This window comes from Pinus tabuliformis, chromosome 1_2, assembly GCF_031772625.1.
Source record: "Pinus tabuliformis cultivar Carrire ecotype Pingquan chromosome 1_2, CPIR1, whole genome shotgun sequence".
NCBI classification, from domain to species: domain Eukaryota; kingdom Viridiplantae; phylum Streptophyta; class Pinopsida; order Pinales; family Pinaceae; genus Pinus; species Pinus tabuliformis.
This window is the reverse complement of record NC_142298.1, coordinates 500,308,144-500,332,537: the sequence shown is the minus strand read 5'-3', so window position 1 is coordinate 500,332,537 and position 24,394 is coordinate 500,308,144.

Genomic DNA, 24,394 nt, shown 5'->3' with positions numbered 1-24,394 from the left:
TATTATTTGAATTGGGATCTTTTGCAAATTTTGAATAAGTGGCCATACTTCTTCGTCCTTCCATTCATCCCTTGCTTCGTTTATCCAATTTGGTTGGATAATAGAAATAACACAAAACAATGCTTCCACATCCTCATCCTTGAAGAGTCTTCCCATTCGGTAAGGTTGCCATTTTTTAAGTGCATGTAGTATTGCCAAAATTTCCTTCTCATAAATAGCTTGTTTGAGATGTAGTAGTAAAAATACCCAATCACCTACATCAAAACATTTTTCACTACGATGTTGATCTACATGTTGTTTCGTTTGATTTTGCACCGAAGTGGCGTTATCCTTTAAAATTTGGAGAAATTGTTGTTGATGCTCGATGTGATATTTCACTGCTTGAACCTTTTTCTTCTTGATATGTCCTTCTATCTCTAGAGTTTGAGGAGTGGTAATTTCTTCCAATCCTTTACAATATACGGCTGGATTCATTTCTTGATGCTCGATGTGATCTTTCACTTCTTGAACATTTTTCCTCTTGATATGTCCTTCTATCTTGATAGTTTGAGGAGTGGTAATTTCGACCAATGAATTACAAGATATGGTTGGATTCTTTTCTTCTTTCTCGATGTGATCTTTCACTTCTTGCACCTTTTTCTTCTTGATATGTCCTTCTATCTTGAGAGTTTGAGGAGTGGTAATTCTTGCCAATGCTTTACAAGATATGGTCTGATTCATTTCTTCTTTCTCTGGGGTGGGGTCCTGGCATATATCTTCTTCTTTTAATGTTTCTTGATCCTTTTCTTCCTCCTCTTCATATTCTATGTAAAACAATTTCTTCTCAGCACACTTATGACCTTTAGTGCATTTGCTATCACAATTGTAACAAAGCCCTTTTTCTCTTTTTTCTTCCAATTCTTGTGGTGTAACCCTTGTAGGTTGTGGAAGGCTAGGAGAAACAACACTTCCATCTTTATAGTTGTGAGGGGTATGCTTCCTGGTTTCCATAATTTTGCTTTCCACTATGTCACAAAGCCCTTTTACTCTTTCCAATTGTTGTGGTGTTGCTCTAAAGAAGGTGCTGCTCTTTGTATCCTCATAATGTGCTATCATTTCCTCCGTGAAAATTGACCATGTAACAAGTTGTTTACGAGAACAAAGCCCTTCATACCATAAAAATTGATCCGGTTCTAAATATGAAGATGCGATACATACCTTTTGTAACAGTGGTACACCATGTAGATCAAAATATTGCTCCACCTGAAGTATCCAATTTACCGGATCCTTGCCATCAAACTTCCTCATCTTGCTTTTTCTTGATTTTAGGAGCTAGATCTTGAAACGAATGTAACTCTGCACTTTGGATCTTTGATTTCTAAAATTGTGACTTGTAGTAGTCCTCTGTGTCCTCTTTCCAATGCCACCAGTCTGATCCAAATTGGATTCTCCAAGAAAGAGTTATGCACAATCTCCCAAGATGACTTGATTATAGACCTTTCCAGAAGAGCGAACTTGTATGAAGTGCCACGTGTCACTATTTTGAGCTTTGGCTCTTAAATATATCTACAAGAAACTACAGTCCGTCCCCTTTCTGTACCTTCTTACAAAATTTCAATCCGATGCTCAGAGAGAAAGTTATGACGATTTTCCCCAGGTCACTTGTTTGGAATGTAATTCAGGAGTCTGCAAAAAGACCAACTTCCTTAGATCATATCTCAGCAAATATAGCGCGAAAAGCTCTGAAATTTTGAACTGAGGTTCAGTGCGATTTATTCTCAAATGGGTTTTTTTTATCTTCTGTAACATTGCAAAAAAAGAAGTTATAGTGAAAATTCCACGATGACCTATTTGGAGCAGCGAAACCCTAGAATCCAAAGCTTTGATACCAAATGTTATGAAACCAACTCAAAAAAAGATAGAAAAGAGAGATCAATGCCTTAGAATTCAGCCTCTTTGAGGGGGAAACCTCCTTTACATTACACAAATGAACAATTCTTGGATGATACAAATGAAAATACCTCCTTTCTATATATAGGAGTCTAAGGGGTCATAACATAATCAGAGCCGACATAACAATAATAATGTAAGGGCACAATAATAACAATAGTGGGCTTCTATGGGGCATAATAGTAACAATATGGGCACTACATGGGTACATCAATATAATAAGTGGGTTGTACTAATAACAATAAGGGGTCACACTAGTACTATAGGGGCCTAACACTTATCTTTTACGAGGATTGTAGGAAGCTATTAGCTCCCTCTTGATCCTGCACCACGAACCATCCACTATATGTTAATGTCGTCTTCAGAAGAAATGCATCTTCATGAGTACTACATGTATTTTCATTCCACATCTTTCCAAGCCTGGTTAACGATGTACAAGATGATCACCAGATATTCATTATAACATCTCCTTATCGAGTAAGAGACAATTCCATCTAAGGTTTCTCTGAATCTATCACAAGTACTTGAAAAACGGAATGACTTCTTAATCACATCATATTATGTGGAATTAAGAATCATATCAGTCCTTTTACATATCAAGGCCACTCCTAGGGTTTTTCCCAAACCCTAGCTTATATTTGCATGAACAAAGGACTTTCTTAGGGTTTACTTCAAACCCTATCATTCTTGTTGAATTTTCTAAGTCTACCCGTTAGAAGATTAATATGTATTATGCTGGTTTATTTCTTCTACTTATTTAAATTCGAACAAGTTATTTAAAACATTTAAATACTGAAATAAACACAATACAGTCACAACATCTACATATCATCAACTGAAAGAAAACAAGCACATAAGGGACACTGTTATTTTTTGACAACTCGTCCCCAGAAAAATGAACTTGGGAAAACTGGTGCGACAATTTTGAGGGTTTATTTATTATGTAGTCTATCCTTGAGTACAATTGGGTGCCTAACCGCCTCACCCAACAGAGAAAAATACAGAGCAGTAGTACCTCTCTGTTTGGAAACAGGTATTTAGAAAACTTGTCCCACAAAACCCTCTCCGTCACAACTGAAGCTCAACGCTGGCCCTTCTGGCCTCTGCGTTAGCCTCCTGCTGACCTACATCAGCCCCAGGACCCTCTACATCAACCCTTTGAGGCACTGCGCAACCTCTGGGACCCTCTGCATCACTCCAACAGCCTCTAGGTGGATGACGCAGTCCCACTGGCTTTTGCGTTGTCTCTACCGGGCTTTGCATGGCCTAAACTGGATGCTGCTCTCGCTCTCCCTTCTTCTGCGCTAGTCTCTCAGTATTGTATCTGCCTCTCTGTCCAGTATTCACTACCCCTCGTTGTTGATCACTGATTCAAATTTGCTTAGCAACCCCGCTCTAGAAAAATGAATGATTGATCACTCTGGTGTGTTCTCCAACTGACCCTCAAGCCTCTTCTTAGACTTTTCTTGTTGGTCCTTCAATGATCGAGATTAAATCTTTAATCAACAGATAAGATTAGATTTGGTTTGATCTAAAACATTTATGGGTCTTGGATATCTCATGTGCTTTAACCTCTCCACCAATTTTCATGGCTAGAGCACATCCGATGCTACCCCAAATCAACACTCCCTCTTAGCGAGGACTGTGCTCTAATAATAATCCTCAGTTAGCATCACCTTGATTATCCAGCATCGGTCCCTGTGCTGATGCTAGGCCTCCCCACCAACATCCTCTGCACTGCTACATCTTGTACTGCTAGCCATGGTCCTACCATGCCACTGTTGCATCCGTGCTGTTGTTGGTCCATCCTTCCAACACTGCATCTGCACTACATCCCCCTATCATCATGCTACATCGTGCTACTACATACTACTGCTGTAATGCAACTCAGTTACTAAGAAGTATGTAACTGATCCACCCAACATCTGACATCCCTGTTAGGATAAAAACACTCTCGATGCTGAAGCTCCCTCTGTCACTAACAAGTGATCCCTCTACTCACCTCTACGATTCTGCAACAAATCCGTACATATCTCATCATTGCACACCTCTTTATGCCATCCTGCACTGGTGCAACACTCCCATGCCCCTCGCGCTGTTGCAGCCTGCTAGCCTCGCATTGTCCGGGGACTCTTGCACTCTAGCATTCTCTGTCGCTTCATCCGAATCCATCTCTATCGACATCTGCCAGTACTACTACTACTCTTCGAGGCTCCCGTAGCAAGGTATAATCCAAGCGGTTGGGTACCTCAAGGATCCTGCCCCTCATCGCCTGTAGTCATCCTGACTACAACTTGATGTCTCCCCACTTATTCTCAAGTGGCATATGAGCACTCATGGCACAATTGTCATCCCCCTCGTACCTTTGATTAGCTATAGGGTCAAATGGGATAACCATTACTCTTAAGGCGAAGCCCTTGATATGATGTCTGTCTAGAATGGACAAGATCTTGGCCTTCCAAACCACAAAGTTGGATGCTTCGTCCAACCTTTCCTAATCTCTCAACCGATTCACAACCATCTCGCTTCTCTTCTGTCGACTCCTTCGAGTCTCTCTACTTCCTGCCTAGAAGTTCTCGGTTTGACTCTTGCTGAGTCTCTCTACTTCTCATCCGGAAGTTCTCGGTTCGACTCTTACTGAGTCTCTCTACTTCCCGTCTAGAAGTTCTCTTCTGGACTCCCTCTAAGTCCCGATTTTCCTCCTGGAAATCCTTCTTCCAGCTATCAAGTTGCCCCTCTCCATTCGTTTGTGCAACTGCAACACTGATCCAAATTCCTTGGCCAGAAATCCGCTTGGGCAACAACTTCCTCTACCTTGGTCTTGCCCTGTTAGGTACTATTCTGACCACAGTACCCCACCAGGTCTGCTCCCTCAAACTTCTCGCAGCTTCCTTTGCCCCAACAACTAAAGGATAGAGCCTATTGGCCCTACACAATCCCGACACCAGAAAAACAACTCCCTCATCCAACTGCGTCAACCCTCCTGACCTTTTCGTGAGCTTGTTTTTGCCCTCCTCATCCTCTGCGTTGGCCTCTCTCTGGACGATATTGATGACGCATTCCCTCTGTGTCAACCTTCCTCTTTCTCTTTTGCACGGATCAGCTACTGTCACTCAGGACAATTGATTCTACTGCAAATGCTCTGCTCAGCTAATGCCTTCAGCTCTCCCGTGATCTACAACCACTCTCTGATACCATGTTGAATTATATAAGTTTATCCGTTAGAAAATTAATCTATATTTTGTTGGTTTATTTCTTCTACTTGTTTAAATTCGAACAATTTATTTAAAACATTTAAATACCGAAATAAACACAATACAATCACAACATCTACAAGTCAACAACTGAAAGAAAACATGCACACAAGTGCCACCGTTATTTTTGGACAGCTCGTCCCTGTAAAAACCCAACTTGGGAATGATTGGGTTTCTTCCTTCAAGATCTGAGTTCTTGTCTACTTTTGAGTGTCACTCTAATCATGGGATGGCTCAACATTCTTCAATGTAGAGGAATTGGTCCTCACATTTATCTGAAGCACCTATAGACGCCAAAACAAGAGTAGTGATAGCATGTGAATGAACATAATGATAATGTACCTCGTGATGAGGTAGGACTATCTTTCTTCCCTCAGTATGAGAGTGGCTTCTTCATTTTCTTACGTTAGCTTCCTCTTAGAACTAACTCTTCTTGCACTATTATGCATCCTCAAGATCTACATTCCTTGATCACATTTTATACAAGAAGTTAGTGAAAGAAGCATTCAAATATTCCTGCACGAAGAATAAATAATATTTCAACAATGATAAATATAAACAAGAGTAGTGTGACCAAGAAATAACATAAATTTTGAAAGTACTTATCTTTTACGAGGGTTGTAGGAAGCTATCAACTCCCTCTTGATCTTGCACCACGAACCATCGACTATATGTTAATGTCGTCTTCAAATGAAATACATCTTCATGAGTACTACCTATATTTTCATTCCACATCTTTCCAAGCCTGGTTAATGATGTACAAGATGATCACTAGATCTTCATCATAACATCTCCTTATTGGGTAAGAGACAATTCCATCTAAGGTTTCTCTGAATCTATCACAAGTACTTGAAAAACTGAATGACTTCTTAATCACATCATATCATGAGGAATTATGAATCATATCGGGCCTTTTCCATATCAAGGTGACTCCTAGGGTTTCTCCCAAACCCTAGCTTATATTTGCATGAACAAATGCCTTTCTTAGGGTTTCCTTCAAACCTTATCATTCTTGTTGAATTTTCAAAGTCTATCCGTTAGAAAATTAATTTGTATTATGCTAGTTTATTTTTTCTAGTTGTTTAAATTTGAACAAGTTATTTAAAACATTTAAACGCCCAAATAAACACAATATAGTCACAACATCTACATATCATCAACTGAAAGAAAACAAGCACACAAATGATACCGTTATTTTTCGACAACTCGTCCCCGGAAAAACACCCAACTTGGGAAAACCTATGCAACAATTCTCAGGATTTATTTTTTATGCAGTCTATCCTTGAGTACAACTGGGTGCCTAACCAGCTCACCCAATAGAGAGAAAATACACAGCAGCAATACCTCTCTATTCAGAAACAGGTATTCAGAAAACCTGTCCCACAAAACCCTCTCCGACACAACTGAAGCTCAGCGCTGGCCCTTCTGGTCTCCGTGTCATCCTCTTGCTGACCTACATCAGACCCAAGACCCTCTGCGTCAGCCCTATGAGGCACTGTGTAGCCTCTAGGACCCTCTGCATCACTCCAACAGCCTCTGCATGGTTAACGCAGTCCCTCTCGCCTCTGCGTTGTCTCTATGGGGCCTGAACTGGTTACTAGTCTCGCTCTCCCTGCTTCTACGCTGGTCTCTCAATACTGTATCTACCTCTCTATCCAATATTCATTGCCCTCGCTGTTGATCACTTATTCAACTTTGCTTAGGAACCCCGCTCTAGCAAAATGAATGATTGATCACTCTAGTGTGTTCTCCAACTGACCCTCAAGCCTCTTCTTATACTTTTCTCGTTGGTCCTTCAACGACCGAGATTAATTCTTTACTCAATGGATAATATTAGATTTGGCTTGATCCATGACTTTTGGAACCTTCTAACCCAGTTTTATATTAATACCCATTAATATTTTATTTTTCCTAACTTTAGACTTAGTCACTCCATTAAAAATATTAATTATTTTAATATCTCCCAAACCAGGTATAGTTTGTCCAAACCATTTATGGGTCTTGGATATCTCATGTGATTTAGCCTCTCCACCAATTTTCATGGCTAGAGCACATCCAATGCTACCCCAAATCAACACTGCCTCTTAGCAAGGACTCTGCTCTAGTAATACTCCTCACTAAGTATCACCCTAATTATCCAGCATCGGTCCCTGTGCTGATGCTAGGCCTCCCCACCCAACATCCTCTGCACTGCAACATCCTGTACTACTGCCCATGGCCCTGGTACTGCCACTGTTGCATCTGTACAACACCTCCCTCTACATCCATGCTGCAGCTGGTCCATCCTCCCAACAATGCATCTGCAATGCATCCCCCTCTCATCATGCTGCATCGTGATACTACATACTGCTATTGCACTCCAACTCAGTTATTGAGAAGCAAGTAACTGATCCACCCAACTTCTGACATCCCTGTCAGGCTAGAAACACTCCCGATGTTGAAGCTGTCTCTGCTGCTAATAAGTGCTCCCTCTACTGACCTCTACGCTGTTGCAACAACTCCTTGCATATCGCATTGTTGCACGCCTCTTTGTGCCATCCTGCACTGGTGCAACACTCCCGTGTCTCTTGCACTGTTGCAACCTGATAGCCTTGTGTTGCCTGGGAACTCCTGCACTGTAGCATTCTTTGCCGATTCATCCGCATCTGTCTCTACTGACATCCACCAATCTTGCTACTACTTTGTGGGGCTCCCATAGCAAGGTATAATCCAAGAGGTTGTGTACCTCAAGGATCCCTTCCCTCATCGCCTGTAGTCATCCAGACTATAGCTCGATGTGTCCCCACTTATTCTCAAGTGGCACATGAGCACTCATGGCATAATCGTCATCCTCCTCTTACCTTTCATTAGCTACAGGGTCAACTAGGATAGCCATTACTCTCATGGAGAATCCCTTGATACGATGTCTGTCTAGAATGGACAAGATCCTGGCCTTCCAGACCACAAAGTTGGATGCTTCATCTAGCCTATCCTGATCTCTCAGCCCATTCACGACTATCTTGCTGCTCTTATGTCAACTCCTTCGAGTCTCTCTACTTCCCGCCTTGAAGTTCTCGGTTCGACTCTTGTTGAGTCTCTCTACTTCCCGTCTTGAAGTTCTCGGTTCGACTCTTGCTGAGTCTCTCTACTTCCCATCTAGAAGTTCTCTTCTAGACTCCCTCTTAGTCCCAATTTCCCTCCTAGAAATCCTTCTTCTAACTGTCAGGTTGCCCCTATCCAATTGTCTATGCAACTACAACACTGACCCGGATTCCTTGGCTAGAAATCTGCCTCGGCAACAACTTCCTCTACCTTGGTCTTGCCCTGTTAGGTACTGTTCTGACCACAGTAGCCCACCAGCTTCACTCCCACAAACTTCCCACAACTTTCTTCCCCCCAACAACTAAAGGATTGAGCCTCTTGGCCCTACAAAATCCTGGCACTGGAAAAACAGCTCCCTCAGCCAACTGCGGTAGCCCTCCTAGCCTTTGCGTGACATTGTTTCTGCCCTCCTCAGGCTCTGCGTTGGCCTCTCCCTTGACCAGACTGATGACGTAGTCCCTTTGCATCAACCCTTCCTCTGTCGCTTCTGCAAGGATCAACTATTGTCACTCGGGACAGATGATTCTGTTGCAAATGCTCTACTCAGCTGATGCCTTCAGCTCTCTTATGATATGCAACCATGCTATGATACCATGTTGAATTTTCTAAGTCTATCTGTTAGAAATTTAATTCGTATTCTGTTGGTTTATCTCTTCTACTTGTTTAAATTCGAACAAGTTATTTAAAACATTTAAATATTGGAATAAACACAATACAATCACAACATCTACAGATCATCAACTGAAAGAAAACAAGTACGCAAGTGACATCATTATTTTTGGAGAACTCGTCCCCGTAAAAACCCAACCTGTGAATGATTCGGTTTCTTCGGGTTCTTGTCTACTTTTGAGTGTCACTCTAATCATGGGATGGCTCGACATTCTTCAATGTAGAGGAATTGGTCCTCACATTCATCTGAAGCACCTATAGATGCTAAAACAAGAGTAGTGATAGCATGTGAATGAACATAATGATAATGTACCTCACGATGAGGCAGGACTATCTTTCTTCCTTGGGTATGAGAGTGGCTTCTTCATTTTCTTATGCCAGCTTCCTCTTAAAACTTACTCTTCCTGCACTACTATGCATCCTCAAGATCTGCTTTCCTTGATCACATCCTTATCCAAGAAGTTAGTGAAAGAAGCATTCAAATATTCATGCACGAATAATAAACAATATTTCAACAAAGATAAATCTAAACAAGAGTAGTGTCACAACGAAATAACATGAATTTTGAAAGTACTTATCTTTTACGAGGATTGTAGGAAGCTATCAACTCCCTCTTGATCCTGCACCACGAACCATCCACTATATGTTGATGTCGTCTTCAGAAGAAATGCATCTTCATGAATACTACCTGTATTTTCATTCGACATCTTTCCAAGCCTGGTTAACGATGTACAAGATGATCACCAAATCTTCATTAGTACACAAAATACACAACAGTAGTACCTCTATATTTGGAAATAGGTATTCAGAAAACCTGTCCTACAAAACCCTCTCTGACATAACTGAAGCTCAACGCTGGCCCTTCTGGCCTCTGCATCAGCCCCAGGACCCTCTGCGTCAACCCTCTAGGATCCTCTGCATCACTCCAGCAGCCTCTGCGCCGATGATGTAGTCCCTCTGGCCTCTGCGTTGTCTCTGCGTGGCCTGAACTAGGTGCTACTCTCGCTCTCCCTGCTTCTACGCTGGTCTCTTAGTATTGTATCTGCCTCTCTATCCAGTATTCACTTCCCCTCGTTGTTGATCACTGATTCAACTTTGCTTAGGAACCGCGCTCTAGCAAAATGAATGATTGATCACTTTGGTGTGTTCTCGAACTGACCCTCAAGCCTCTTCTTATACTTTTATCGTTGGTCCTTCAACGGTCGAGATTAATTCTCTAATCAACGGATAAGATTAGATTTGGCTTGATCCATGACTTTTGGAACCTTCTAACCCAGTTTTATATTAATACCCATTAATATTTTATTTTTACTAATTTTAGACTTAGGAACTCCATTAAAAATATTGATTATTTTAATATCTCCCAAACCGGGTACAATCTGTCCAAACCATTTATGGGTCCTAGATATCTCATGTTATTTAGCCTCTCCACCAATTTGCATGGCTAGAGCACATCTGATGATATCCCAAATCAACACTTCCTCTTAGCGAGGACTGTGCTCTAGTAATACTCCTCACTGAGCATCACCCTGATTATCCGACATCGGTCCCTGTGTTAATGCTAGGCCTCCCTGCCCAACATCCTCTGCACTACAGCATCATGTACTGCTGCCCATGGCCCTGACACTACCACGGCTGCATCTGTATGACACCTCCCTCTACATTCGTGTTGCTTCTAGTCCATCCTCCCAGCAATGCTTCTACATTGCATCCCCCTCTCATCATGTTGCATCGTGATAATACATACTGCTATTGCACTACAACTCAATTACTGAGAAGTAAGTAACTAATCCACCCAACTTCTAACATCCATGTGAGGCTAGAAACACTCCCGATGCCGAAGCTCCCTCTGCCGCTAACAAGTTCTCCCTCTACTGACCTATGCGTTGCTGCAACAATTCCCTGCATCTCGCACTGTTGCACACCTCTTTGTCCCATCCTACATTGGTGCAACACTCCTGTGCCTCTCGCACTGTTGCAGCCTACTAGCCTCGCATTGCCCAGGGACTCCTGCACTGTAGCATTCTCTGTCGCTTCATCCGCATCCATCTCTACCGATATCCGCTAATCCTGCTACTACTCTTTGGGGCTCCCATAGCAAGGTATAATCCAAGAGGTTGTGTACCTCAAGGATCCTACCCCTCATTTCCTGTAGTCATCCTGACTACAACTCGATGTGTCCCCACTTATTCTCAAGTGGCACATGCGCACTCATGGCACAATCGTCATCCTCCTCTTACCTTTCATTAGCTACAGGGTCAATTGGGATAACCATTACTCTCAAGGAGAATCCCTTGATACAATGTCTATCTAGAATGGACAAGATCCTCGCCTTCCACACCACAAAGTTGGATGCTCCATTTAGCCTGTCATGATCTCTCAGCGTATTCACGACCATCTCACTGCTCTTTTGTCGACTCCACCGAGTCTCTCTACTTCCCGCCTGGAAGTTCTCGGTTCGACACTTGCTGAGTCTCTCTACTTCCCGTCTGGAAGTACTCAGTTCGAATCTTGCTGAGTCTCTCTACTTCCCATCTAGAAGTTCTCTTTTGGACTCCCTCTTAGTCTCGATTTCCCACCTGGAAATACTTCTTCCAACCGTCAAGTTGCCCCTCTCCAATCGTTTTTGCAACTGCAACACTGATCTGGATTCCTTGGCTAGAAATATGCCTTGACAACAACTTCCTCTACCTTGGTCTTGCCCTGTTAGGTACTGTTCTGACCACAGTAGCCCACTAGCTTTGCTCCCGCAAACTTCCCACATCTTCCTTTGCCCCAACAACTGAAGGATTGAGTCCCTTAGCCCTACACAATCCCGACATTGGAAAAATAGCTCCCTCAGCCAACTGCGTCAGTCCTCCTGGCCTTTGCGTGAGCCTGTTTTTGCCCTCCTCAGCCTCTTCATTGGCCTCTCTCTTGACCAGACTGATGACGCAATCCCTCTGCGTCAACCCTTCCTCTGTCGATTCTGTAAGGATCAACTACTATCACTCGGGATAGCTGATTCTTCTGCAAATTGTCTGCTTAGCTGATGCCTTCAGCTCTCCTGTGATATGCAACCACGCTCTGATACCATGTTGAATTTTCTAAGTCTATCCGTTAGAAAATTTATCTGTATTCTATTGGTTTATTTCTTCTACTTGTTTAATTTCGAACAAGTTATTTAAAACATTTAAATACCGAAATAAACACAATACAATCACAACATCTACGGATCATCAACTGAAAGAAAACAAGCACACAAGTGACACCGTTATTTTTGGACAACTTGTCCTCGTAAAAACCCAACTTGGGAATGATTGGGTTTCTTCCTTCAAGATCCTAGTTCTTGTCTACTTTTGAGTGTCACTCTAATCATAGGATGGCTCAACATTCTTCAATGTAGAGGAATTGGTCCTCACATTCATCTGAAGAACCTATAGACGCCAAAACAAGAGTAGTGATAGCATGTGAATGAACATAATGATAATGTACCTCGTGATGAGGCACGACTATCTTTCTTCCCTGGGTATGAGAGTGGCTTCTTCATTTTCTTACGCCAGCTTCCTCGCAGAACTTACTCTTCCTGCACTATTATGCATCCTCAAGATCTGCTTTCCTTGATCACATCCTTATCCAAGAAGTTAGTGAAAGAAGCATTCAAATATTCATGCACGAACAATAAACAATATTTCAACAAAGATAAATCTAAACAAGAGTAGTGTCACAAAGAAATACATGAATTTTGAAAGTACTTGTCTTTTACGAGGATTGTAGGAAGCTATCAACTCCCTCTTGATCCTGCACCATGAACCATCCACTATATGTTAATGTCGTCTATGCGGAAATAGGTATTCAGAAAAATTGTCCCACAAAACCCTCTCCGGCACAACTGAAGCTCAGCGTTGGCCCTTCTGGCTTCTGCATCAGCCCCAGGGCCCTCTGCGTCAACCCTCTTAGGCACTACGTAGCCTTTGGGACCCTCTGCATCACTCTAGCAGCCTCTGTGTGGATGACGCAGTCACTGTGGCCTCTGTGTTGTCTCTGCGTGGCCTGAACTGGCTGCTGCTCTCACTCTCCATTGCACAATCAGTATCCACCACCTATCAAGCCCCTCTACTGATTCTTTACCAAATTACCATCAATCGATCAATCAGTAGAGGGGTGAGATACAAACGACTAATTTGGATCGTCTCCTGCCCAATGCAATATTTGATCAACGAACCTCCCCTTCCATGGTTCCCGTTGTGTTTACCTCATTGATAGGTTGACTCTATGGCAGTGAGAAAAGGTGATCTTGCGCTATACTCTCGTGATATTTTTCTTTCCTATCTAGGCACCCAAACTCCCATCATGTCCCAGATCACATTCCGTAGATCTAAAGGGGTACTCATCGATACAATACAACTCCTCTCGTAGATGGATGCAGTGCGGTTTTATGAAGCGTCTGAGCATAGTTCACTCCTGTTGATCAATAATATTGCCACCACTCCCGGCCGGTTATATCACTTCTAGCATTGTTCCCCACGCTCCATACCCCCCTTCCCCCCCTCTTATATGAGGTGAAGGGCCAGGAGCGCATGGTGGGGTAGGAGCATCTCGTTGGCTGGGCAATCTTGGGCCTAACCAAACAGTCTTATGTCAACCGCTCATCAAGCTTGATAGGTGGTGGTATCACGATTACCAAATTACCATCAATCGATTAATCACTCAGGATAGTGATCATGTGTCACTGATTTGGTAAAGAATCAGTAGAGGGGCGAGATACAAATGGCTAATTTGGATCGTCTCCTGCCCAATGCGGTATTTGATCAACCGAACCTCCCCTTCCATGATTCCCATTGGGTTTACCTTGTTGACAGGTTGACTCTATGGCAGCAAGAAAAGGCGATCTTGTGCTATACTCTGGTGATCTTTTGCCTACCTATCGAGGGATGCAAAATACCATCATGTCCCAGATCACATTCCGTAGATCTAAAGGGGTACTCATCAATACAATACAGCTCCTCTCGTAGATGGATGCGGTGCGGTTTTACGAAGCGTTTGAGCACAGTTCACTCGCGTTGATCAATAGTATTGGCGCCACTCCTCGCCGGTTATATCACTTCTTGAATTGTTCCCCACGCTCCATACCCCCCTTCCCCCCCTCTTATATGAAGTGAAGGGTCAGGAACGCTTGGTGGGGTAGGAGCATCCTGTCGGCTGGGCAATCTTGGGCCTGACCAAAGAGTCTTATGTCCTTCGAGTCGCACGAAGTTTTGACCAAAATAACTTTTTGCGCAATTCATGTGTTTCCATTTCTCCAACCAGCAATTGTTTATGTATCTCCATTTCAGACTGTTCTCTAGACTTTTTATCAATATGAGGTGATTGTAGCACTGTATATAAGACTCGTTCTTCAGGCAATCCAATCTTTCCTGTGCAATTCCCTAAATTGTTTCCCAATAATGGCTTTCTAGGAGATTTCATCACTATGCGTATCTTGGTGGTCGTTCCTTTTGGTGGTGGTTCTTTCTGGTTCTGAATTGTGCCATTACGTGGTGATGCGCTAGCAAGCATAATGGTGAGTGTGTTAGTGTCAATATCTTCATCCCTCCATCAGTGATAAAAATTCTCTTTTTGCATGCATTTTAAGTGTCTCACCTGATTAGCTGCATTCCATTAGGGTCAAGGATCATCTGACGGTAGTGGCTTATTATACCTTTTCCCTCATATGCTGGCCCATTTTCATTCATCTAGATCATCTGCAGTCAATTTTTGTCTTTAAATCTGCAAAAGTCATTTTTAGGGTTTTAGGTCTCATTAGGTCTAGGGTTTCGTCAATAAGGTCTTTAAAATGCTCAACAATGGTCAGCAGGCGCATGGGGAGGTCAAATAAAGTTTCAACAACGATAATTTCCATAATCACATGCTCAGTGATCGATTTTTCCTCAAAATCCTGTTTTGAGGAAAAACAGAGTATTTTATGTATAAATTTGATGTAATTTTAGTTTTTTCATATGTAATAACTTTAGTGGTAACCCTGGTCACCTTGCCAAGCTTCAACAACTCCATCCCCTGTAAGGCAAAAAAAAAGTCAAAGCATTCAGTTCATTAAAGGCAAAAATTAAGCAAACCATTATGGAGCTACAAAACATACGAGAAAACCGGCAAGCTGCCAAAAGGAAGAAAATCAAGCTTACATCACTTGAACAAGAAATCAATGCTGATCGTGAATCTTGGCTTGAGAAGGCAAATATCCACTTGGAAAAGATGCTATAGAAGGCCAACAGAGAGAAAACTATGTTGAGGCACATGGCCTACTACTACTTGGTGAGAAACAAAGTGTGTAAGGCAAGAATCAGGAACTTGAAGGCCAAGTTGAAGAAGGCATCGAGGAAGTGAAAAGAGAAAAATAGACTTCAGATCTTGGCTGAGGCTTCCTTGCCCAACACAACACTTGATGAAGGACACTTAGCCCAAATTTCAAGAAATTTGGGACACTTTTTGCAATTTTGGAATTTTTGGCCTAAAAAAACAGGTTTTTCTGCCTGATGCGCCGTGCCACCTGGCGCGCGCTTTTGATGGGGACCTCCTTTTGAGGAAAACTCAACATTTTTGGATTTTTCATAGAAAAATATGTATGCCCACAAATGGCCAAGAAATTTTGACAGGTTTTGAGCTTCCAAAAAGGTCAAAAAGACCTCAAAAATGACCTTTTTGCCCCTTTTTGGACACACAGGAGGCAGTGTTGGGAGAACTCAGTTTTGGAGGGGAAAATGGAGGCCAAATTTAGAAATTCCACTTGTTCTGGAAAGTAGACAGGCAGAACTTTCCAACAAGCCTACTTGGAGAAAATTTGGACACCGATAAGGCCTCCAAAATCAGCTGCAAAAGGTGCTATGCAAAGGGAAATCAGCGCGGCGCATTGGAGGAATTTTGCTCATTTTGGCCAAAAACTCTGTTTTTCACCTAGTTTCTTCACAATTTGGCTTTTCTCCTTCTAATTGTCAAACTCATGATGTAATTTAATGTGACATGATGGATTTTGATGTAATTATGCTAATTTTTCACTCCTAGAGGAAGATTCATCCATGAAAAGGTAGTTTGCAACTGAATGAATCAATTCCCTAGTTTTTAGAGGCAAGCTGTTCCACTGCCTACTTTTTAGTTCTTAGTTTAGACTTTGTTGGAACAACTCCTAAACTTATGAGCTCGACCTCTAGAGGCTAGGATTAGTTTTTGGTTGCCTATATCTTGTAATTTTTCAGTCATTAACATAGTTGGACTTTTGGGAAAGCTTGGAGCTTCATTGTATACTCATTTCAGCAGTTTGGGAAAGGAATAGACCAGGGTTTGCAGCACTTTATGGGATTCTTGTAGCATCTTGCTTTGGTATTGTGTCTCCTTCTATAATTGTAAGTTTACATGTGTTTTATGTATGCCATCATCTCTCTTTGCTTCATCTTAACTAAATCAAACCAGGATAAAGGTAGGATTCACTGAAAGTGCAGTGCTCTACCTAGGGTTTATTTAGTTATTTATGTTTTCAGTTGTTTGAAGAGGATCCCTGAGAATTCCATGCCCTCTTCAACTCCTCACCAGTCTAAAATCTCTCCATCTCATTCAATTTGAAGTGCCAAACCATTTGCCTACCTTGCCCCATAGAGATCTCTGCAAAACTAAGCCTCATTCCCGGGACCCAAATCTGCTTTTCACATTTGAGCCAACAAAACATCATCAAATTCAATAAAACACCTCTGTACACATACCTAGCCTAAAATCGGTCATCTCAAGCTTTATTGGCAATCTTTTCTAAGATTGACAAGGAGAGAGCCCTCTCCCAACCTGGTAGGGCTAGCTACCAGGTTAAGCGTGGTTTGATGTTACCCTAGACCCTACCTTTCTTAACCTGAGGTAGATTTAGGCACTAACATAGTGGCGAATCCACTGGGGAGGAAATTTTATTATCATTGTTTTGCTTTGTAGACTTCAGATGAAGCTTGAAGTTAGCCAGGTAGCCTTCGAAACGCTCTTGCTTTGCATTAGCGAAAGTAGATGAATGCTGCTTCAGTCAATCTCCGGTCTAGTTTATGAACTGAACATCTGGTTTCCTCAGTAAAATGTAATCAAGTTCAGATCTGATTGTTGATGGTGGACAATGATTAGACATCGGAAAGCTGAAATCATTCACCTAGCGATTCCAAATCAGTTTCGAGATCAAATCCAAGGACTCCACTGGAGGATGAACCTGACCAGCAGAAACATGAAAGGACAATATGGAAAGATCAGGTATTCAAGTTGGAATTTCATCCAAGGCATTTTGTTCTTTGTTATAAATTATTTCTTCTCTTTTCTCGAGAATGTCAAGAAGGCTTTGCAAAGTATATTTTATTTGAGAAAAGATCCTCGACCTGCATTTGATTCCTTCCCTTTGAAGATTGTGAATACCAAAGATTTGCATGCCTTTGAGCTTGATCAAGACCCTTTTTCTGAATCCTATGATGACCGTCTTCAAACTAATGAGCGTCAAGAGACCAGGACTGATTCTACAGCTTCTGCACATACCCCACTACCTTGTAAAATTCCAGATCGATACAAGCCTCTGATTTTACCTCCTATATCCCATGCTTTCCCTAAAAATCATGATCTATATCTACCAAGATTTGATGTTGAACGCGACAACATCACTGCTGAGAGACATGTTCTAAATTTTGAGTCTTTTCTTGACCTTTTTGAAGTTGATGAAGAGGATGTCAGTATTAGGCTTTTTGCTCTTTCTTTGCAAGGCAAAGTCAAGAGTTGGTTCAAAACCTTGCCTGATGCGAGCATCTCAGATTTCCAGCAGTTCATTAAAGTTTTCCTCGACAAGTGGATGATCAGACAAAACCCTTTCTTGATTATAGAGAGTATAATTAGTTGAGAGAAAGGAATCTTGCAACACTTGAAGAGATGTAGAACAGTGCGATAGATGTAGAGGCTCATTTGCTGATCCGAAGGGCAAAGTTGAAGGAAGAAGAGATGAAAAACATAGATCTAGAGGAATCAACATCTCTAGAGGTAAATCTTGACATTTTTGGTAAGTGCAGTGGAAGAGATGATGCAGAAAATCACTACAAGGAATGAGTATGATGTTCAATCCCATGGCTCGCTAATTGAAGAAGAACAAGTTGTTGATCCAAAACATCTTCTTTCTTATCCTAGTTGTCATAGATCTAATAATGATTGTTTTATAGATCATCTTGGAGAAGAGAGATCTATTGATATGACATGTATGCTTGATGATGTATTTTATACTGATTATTTGCCTCAGTTTGATTAGTATGATGACAATTATGTTCTCCAAACAGAAGCTAATCTTGCAGACAAATCAACAACTAGTTTGTGGAAGGAGGAAGTTCATTTTCAGCAGCTCGAATACAATGTTCAGCCATCACATATCAGCTATGGAAATGACAAGGAAAGTGCAACAAATTTTGAAGTAAGTGAAGGATATTTGCCTTTTTGTTTTGCTTCGTTTCAGTTCATCAGAGACAACATTCATGCAATTAGAAATCAACTGTCGACAAGTCTTGATCTGAAACTTTTTTAGGGCAATGAAAACCTTGTTCAAGACTTCTCATATCCAGATTTGCAGCCCCCAAATGCCATTGATTGTCAAGTTGCAGATGAAGACTTGGAAGCTGGCACATATGATCAAATGATACAAGATGATTTCGTACCTTTTTGTTTTGAATCATTTCAGTTTTTGAAGGAAAATTTGCATAGTATATCTTCAAACGAGCAGCTTGTAGAAAATCATGCAATCTCATTAGAACCAATAGAAAATGGGTGGCATCAATCTTTTCAAGTTTTTCACGATCCAGTAGCTGATGTGATGGATGATGTCTGCAGTCAAAGTCCTTCTCCTATCTGTGAGCTTGACAAAGGTATTGATACAAACTTGATCCGGCAGCTTGTTTCTTTGTCATTTTCAGCAGGAGTCTCGTCTCAAAGGTCAAATCAAAGTTTGCATTCATGGTATGAGGAGAAGGAAGTAATCCACTGGATGAGCTAAGTCCCAGTGTGCATGAATTTCAAGATCCTTATGCAGTGTTGTTGGAGGCGGATAGAGAATCCATAGTATTCAATGGATCTGTTCACAAGTTTTCATGGGAGTTGCCTTTCAGTAGTTCTCTCTTGTTGTTCATAAGCAAGCACTTGTGGAGAATGCAAACAACAGCCAAAATTCTTACTTGGTTGCATTGGTTGTTTCATTTCACTTGATCAGGCGATGAATGGAACAACTAGAGTAGGTTGTATTGAATAAGCTCCATTTTGAGCATATTTGCCAGTTTATCGGTTGTGTTTAAGTATCGAGTCAGTTTTTAGTTAAGTGAGAGTCAGTTTGAGTCTGTTTTGAGTCAGTTTTCAGTCTTTGTAATTGAGTCAGTTTAGAGTCAAGATATTGGTTTTGGTTTGTTGAAGTTATTGATTCCATAGCCCAATGGAAGAGGCACTGCCTGCTCTCCCAAAGATCTATGGTTCTTGGCACCTCCAAGGAGCTACCATCCCCATTGGAGCCAATGTTAGTGTCGGTGTCTTCATCCCTCCATCATTGATCCAAATTCTCTTTTTGCATGCATTTTAGGTGTCCCACTCGATCAGTGGCATTCCATTAGGGTCATGGATCATCTGACGGTAGTGGCTTATTATACCTTTTCCCTCATGTGCTGGTCCATTTTCATTCATCTAGATCATCTGCAGTCAATTTTTGTCTTTAAATGTGCAAAATTCATTTTTAGGATTTTAGGTCTCATTAGGTCTAGGGTTTCATCAATAAGGTCTTTAAAACGTTCAATAACGGTCATCAGTGATCGATTTTTCCTCAAAACCCTCTTTTGAGGAAAAACAAAGTAATTTATGTTTTTATGTATAAATTTGATGTAATTTCAGTTTTTTCATATGTAATAACTTTAGTGGAAACCCTGGTCACCTTTCCAAGTTTCAGCAATTCCATCCCCTGCAAGGCAAACAAAAAGTCAAAGCATTCAGTTCATTAAAGGCAAAAATTAAGCAAACCATTATGGAGCTACAAAACATACGAAAAAACTGGCAAGCTGCCAAAAGGAAGAAAGTCAAGCTCACATCACTTGAACAAGAAATCAATGCTGATCGTGAATCTTGGCTTGAGAGGGAAAATATCCACTTGGAAAAGATGTTAGAGAAGGCAAAAACAGAAAAAAAAACTATGTTGAGGCACATGGCCTACCAACCACTACTTGGCGAGAAACAAAGTGTGCAAGGGAAGAATCAGGCACTTGAAGGCCAAGTTGAAGAAGGCATCGAGGAAGTGAAAAGAGCAAGATAGACTTTAGATCTTGGTTGAGGCTTGCTTGGCCCAACACAACACTTAGTGAAGGACACTCACTCTTTGCAATTTTGGAATTTTTGGCCTAAAAAAAAAGGTTTTTCTGCCTAATGCGCCGCACCACCTGGCGCACGCTTTTGATGGGGACCTCCTTTTGAGGAAAAATCAGCATTTTTGGATTTGTCATGGAAAAATATGCATGCCCAAAAATGGCCAAGAAATTTTGACAGGTTTTGAGCTTCCAAAAAAGTAAAAAACACCTCAAAAATGACCTTTCTGCCCCTTTTTGGACACACAGGAAGCAGTGTTGGGAGAACTCAATTTTGGAGGGGCAAATGGACGCAAATTTTAGAAATTCCACTTGTTCTGGAAATTCAACAAGTAGAAATTTCCAACAAGCCCACTTGGAGAAAATTTGGACATCGGGAAGGCCTCCAAAATCAGCTGCAAAAAGGCGCTACGCATAGGGAAATCAACGCGGCGCATTGGAGGAATTTTGCTCATTTTTGGCCAAAAACTCTGTTTTTCGCCTAGTTTCTTCACAGTTTGAATTTTCTCCTTCTAATTGTCAAAATCATGATGTAATTTAATGTGACATGATGGATTTTGATGTAATTATGCTAAATTTTCACTCATAGAGGTAGATTCATCCATGAAAAGGTAGTTTGCAACTGAATGAATCAATTCCCTAGTTTTTAGAGGCAAGCTGTTCCACTGCCTACTTTTTAGTTCTCAGTTTAGAATTTGTTGGAACAGCTCCTAAACTTATGAGCTCGACCCCTAGAGGCTAGGATTAGTTGTTGGTTTCCTATATCTTGTAATTTTTCAGTCATTAGCATGGTTGGACTTTTGGGAAAGCTTGGAGCTTCATTGTATACTCATTTCAGCAATTTGGCAAAGGAATAGACCAGGGTTTGCAACACTTTATGGGATTCTTGTGGCATCTTGCTTTGGTATTGTGTCTCCTTCTGTAATTTTAAGTTTACATGTGTTTTATGTATGCCATCATCTCTCTTTGCTTCATCTTAACTAAATCAAACAAGGATAAAGGTAGGATTCATTGAAAGTGCAGTGCTCTACCTAGGGTTTATTTAGTTATTTATGTTTTCAGCTGTTTGAAGAGGATCCCTGAGACTTTCATGCCCTCTTCAACTCCTCACCAGTCTAAAATATATCCATCTCACTCAATTTGAAGTGCCAAACCATTTGCCTACCTTGCCCCATAGATATCTCTGCAAAACTGAGCCTCATTCCCCGGACCCAAATCTGTCTTTCACATTTGAGCCAAAAAAACATCATAAAATTCAATCAAACACCTCTGTACACATATCTAGCCTAAAATCAGTCATTACATCAGAAATCTCAAGCTTTATTGGCTATCTTTTCTGAGATTGACAAGGAGAGAGCCCTCTCCCGACCTGGTAGGGCTAGCTACCAGGTTAAGCGTGGTTTGATGTTACCCTAGATCCTACCTTTCTCAGCCTGAGGTAGATTTAGGCACTAACAGAGCACATCATTCTCGTCATCATTTTCGTTATGGTAATTATGAATGATGAATGTGAATGGGGAAGGTTCAATTACTTGCATTGATCGAAACATTTGTGACAGGTCCTAGCAAGCATTAGCATGAGCTTGTTGACGCCAGCTCTAGGAGAATGCAACTAATACCAATCAGTCTCTCGATACCTCTATTTCCCCAATTCCATAGGATTCTTACTTCTTATTCGTTTGGGAAGGTTGCACCTATCGCTTGGGGGGAATGAATAAAGAAAGGGCAGATAAAGTCCTGAAAGGTCTTGAGCTCTGCTCAGGTTCTAATAGGAAGAATGAAGCGATAACTCGATCTATCTCTCTTTTGTTTCTTCTCTTCTTTAGCTAGGAAATCACTCTCATTATATATGTCATTATGACAGCAAATGAATTGGATTCAAGTCCATTGGGCTCTTTCTCTCTTTTCTTTCGGTAACTAGATAGATAAGAAATCAATATCATTATATATGTAATTACCCTTTCTTATAAATGCTGTTATTATATGTGTCATTATGCAATCTCAGAATTGATCATATTTGATCACTTCTTTCTCAATTTGCAAGAGGGAGATTCTTTTATTTTATTTATAACGAGAAACCAGTTCATCATTCTCGAGTTCATCGTTGCAGTAGCAAGATGAAGTTCTCTCATTATATATGATTGAGTGGTTGCACTCAATTGAGTCATATTGATTCATTGCCTATTCATTCTCAAAAAGAATCGAGCCTTTATGAAAAAGAGGAGCGAGCGAATAGATAGTAGGCATTCTTAAATAGACCCGAAAGAGGGCCCTAGCGTCCCTTGGTCTTAAGGTCGCTGGTGGTCAGCGCAGAGAGTAAGGTTTCAGGTAGTAGGTAACATAGTGTTAAGTTGGGGGTAGGCACTAGGAATAGGACTATTAGCAGCGTTCATACAGAAGCTTGGGTGTACCCATGGCACAACTTTAGGCTGTAAGTGTAGGATATAAGGTAGGATGAGTGAGGTGGGAGGTTATTATGTATTCCCTTATGATAGTGACTGTTCTCTGCGAATCTTTCCTTGGTCCTTGTATCGATGGTACCAAGTATGGGAGAGAAGGTTTATAGTCAAGGTTGGTGGTAATTCTTAAGTAGAGGAGTTTGAGGAAAGGACGGTGGACGGCGCTCAGAGACACACTTCTAATAGATAGTATGAATCCTTCGGTTGGCCCTTATATTACACAATAACTTCAGTTGTTGTGGTGAAGGTTGATGCTTCCTGTCGAAGTAGGATGGTAGATGCGGTATTGTGAATGGTGGCATAGATCTATTGGGTGGCTCCTCTTGTGGGAGAGGTATTAAGGACCTTGTAGTTTAGGTTAGATCCTTGCCTAAGCCTTCATCTGCCTGCCTCGAGATGGTGCTAAGTTCTGGCTCTAATGCTTTCTTTATACCTCTTAAGATGCTATCTCGAATAGGTGTAAAGTAGCGAGGAGGAGTCGAGTCCTAATAGGCTCTAAGTGGGAGTTTCAGGTATAAAGGTCTAATGTGGTTCCAATGTAACAATGTGCATTCAATTTGTGTGCAACCAGGCTTTCATGTTGCATTTTGGGTTGAAATAATTCAGTAATAGGAGCTTATCCAGATTTGGGTGTGATCCTAGCCAGTTGGTCATGCTACTTCGGTGAATGAACTATCGATGAAAGTGATGATAGAATGTGCTAAAAGGGCAATTGAAATAGTTTTCCGCTTTCATTTATGTTTCCTTGCCCTCAGCGGACAAGACCTTTGGAACTTGCTCAATCTTCACTTTATCTTCTTCGCACTCATAGGTTGGTCTTTATGACGTATAATCACTTTTGACGTGAACATCCTTCCCTTCTGAAAGTCGGCACCTCTTCTTTCTATTGTGCCTTAACAAGTTGGGTCATTAGGTGAGGCAGGTTCAAGTGAGTTAGACTCAGGTGAGACAGGTTCGGGTGGAGACCGAAGGAAAAGAGATATATTCTTGTTGGCTGGTGCTGATATAACTACTTTTATCCTTGAGTGAGCCATAAGCGTAAAAGGAACAATCGTAGCTACCTTCGTTCCCTCATGAGCACCTAATCACACCTACCCCCCCTTTTTTTCAGAAGCGTAAGATAAGGATCAACTGCACCTGCCTTCATTAGCATAAGATAAGGACCTGTGGTACCCTCAATGGGGCTAGTTAACCGGGTTGGTCAGTTACCATAAGCCATATTCAGTTTAGTACTATCACATACATATCTTCTTTCCTTTCTTATTGCATATATTCTTATTGGTGGTAGTTGTTCGTGATCAAGTTAAGTATACGTTGTTTATGATAAGAAATCCTCGTGATAAGTAAGACAACTTCGGTTCAAGTAAATCGGTAGGTTGAGGACCATTACCGCCAACATCCTTCCTTTCTTTCTTATTGACCGAAGAGCGCATCCCCACGGTAGGCATGAAAAAGTAGGCTTGAACCGAGTATAGCGAGGTCAGTAAGGAGGGCGAGACCAAAGGTGGGAGAGACCAGGTTGGGACATACATATTTGATTATTGATCGGCCTATGAAACATGTTCTTCCGGTGGGCACTTCAAAGTGAGGAAGCTTGAAACACCAAACCAAGGAGGGGAGGTCAGGAAAGAGGACGGAATCAAAG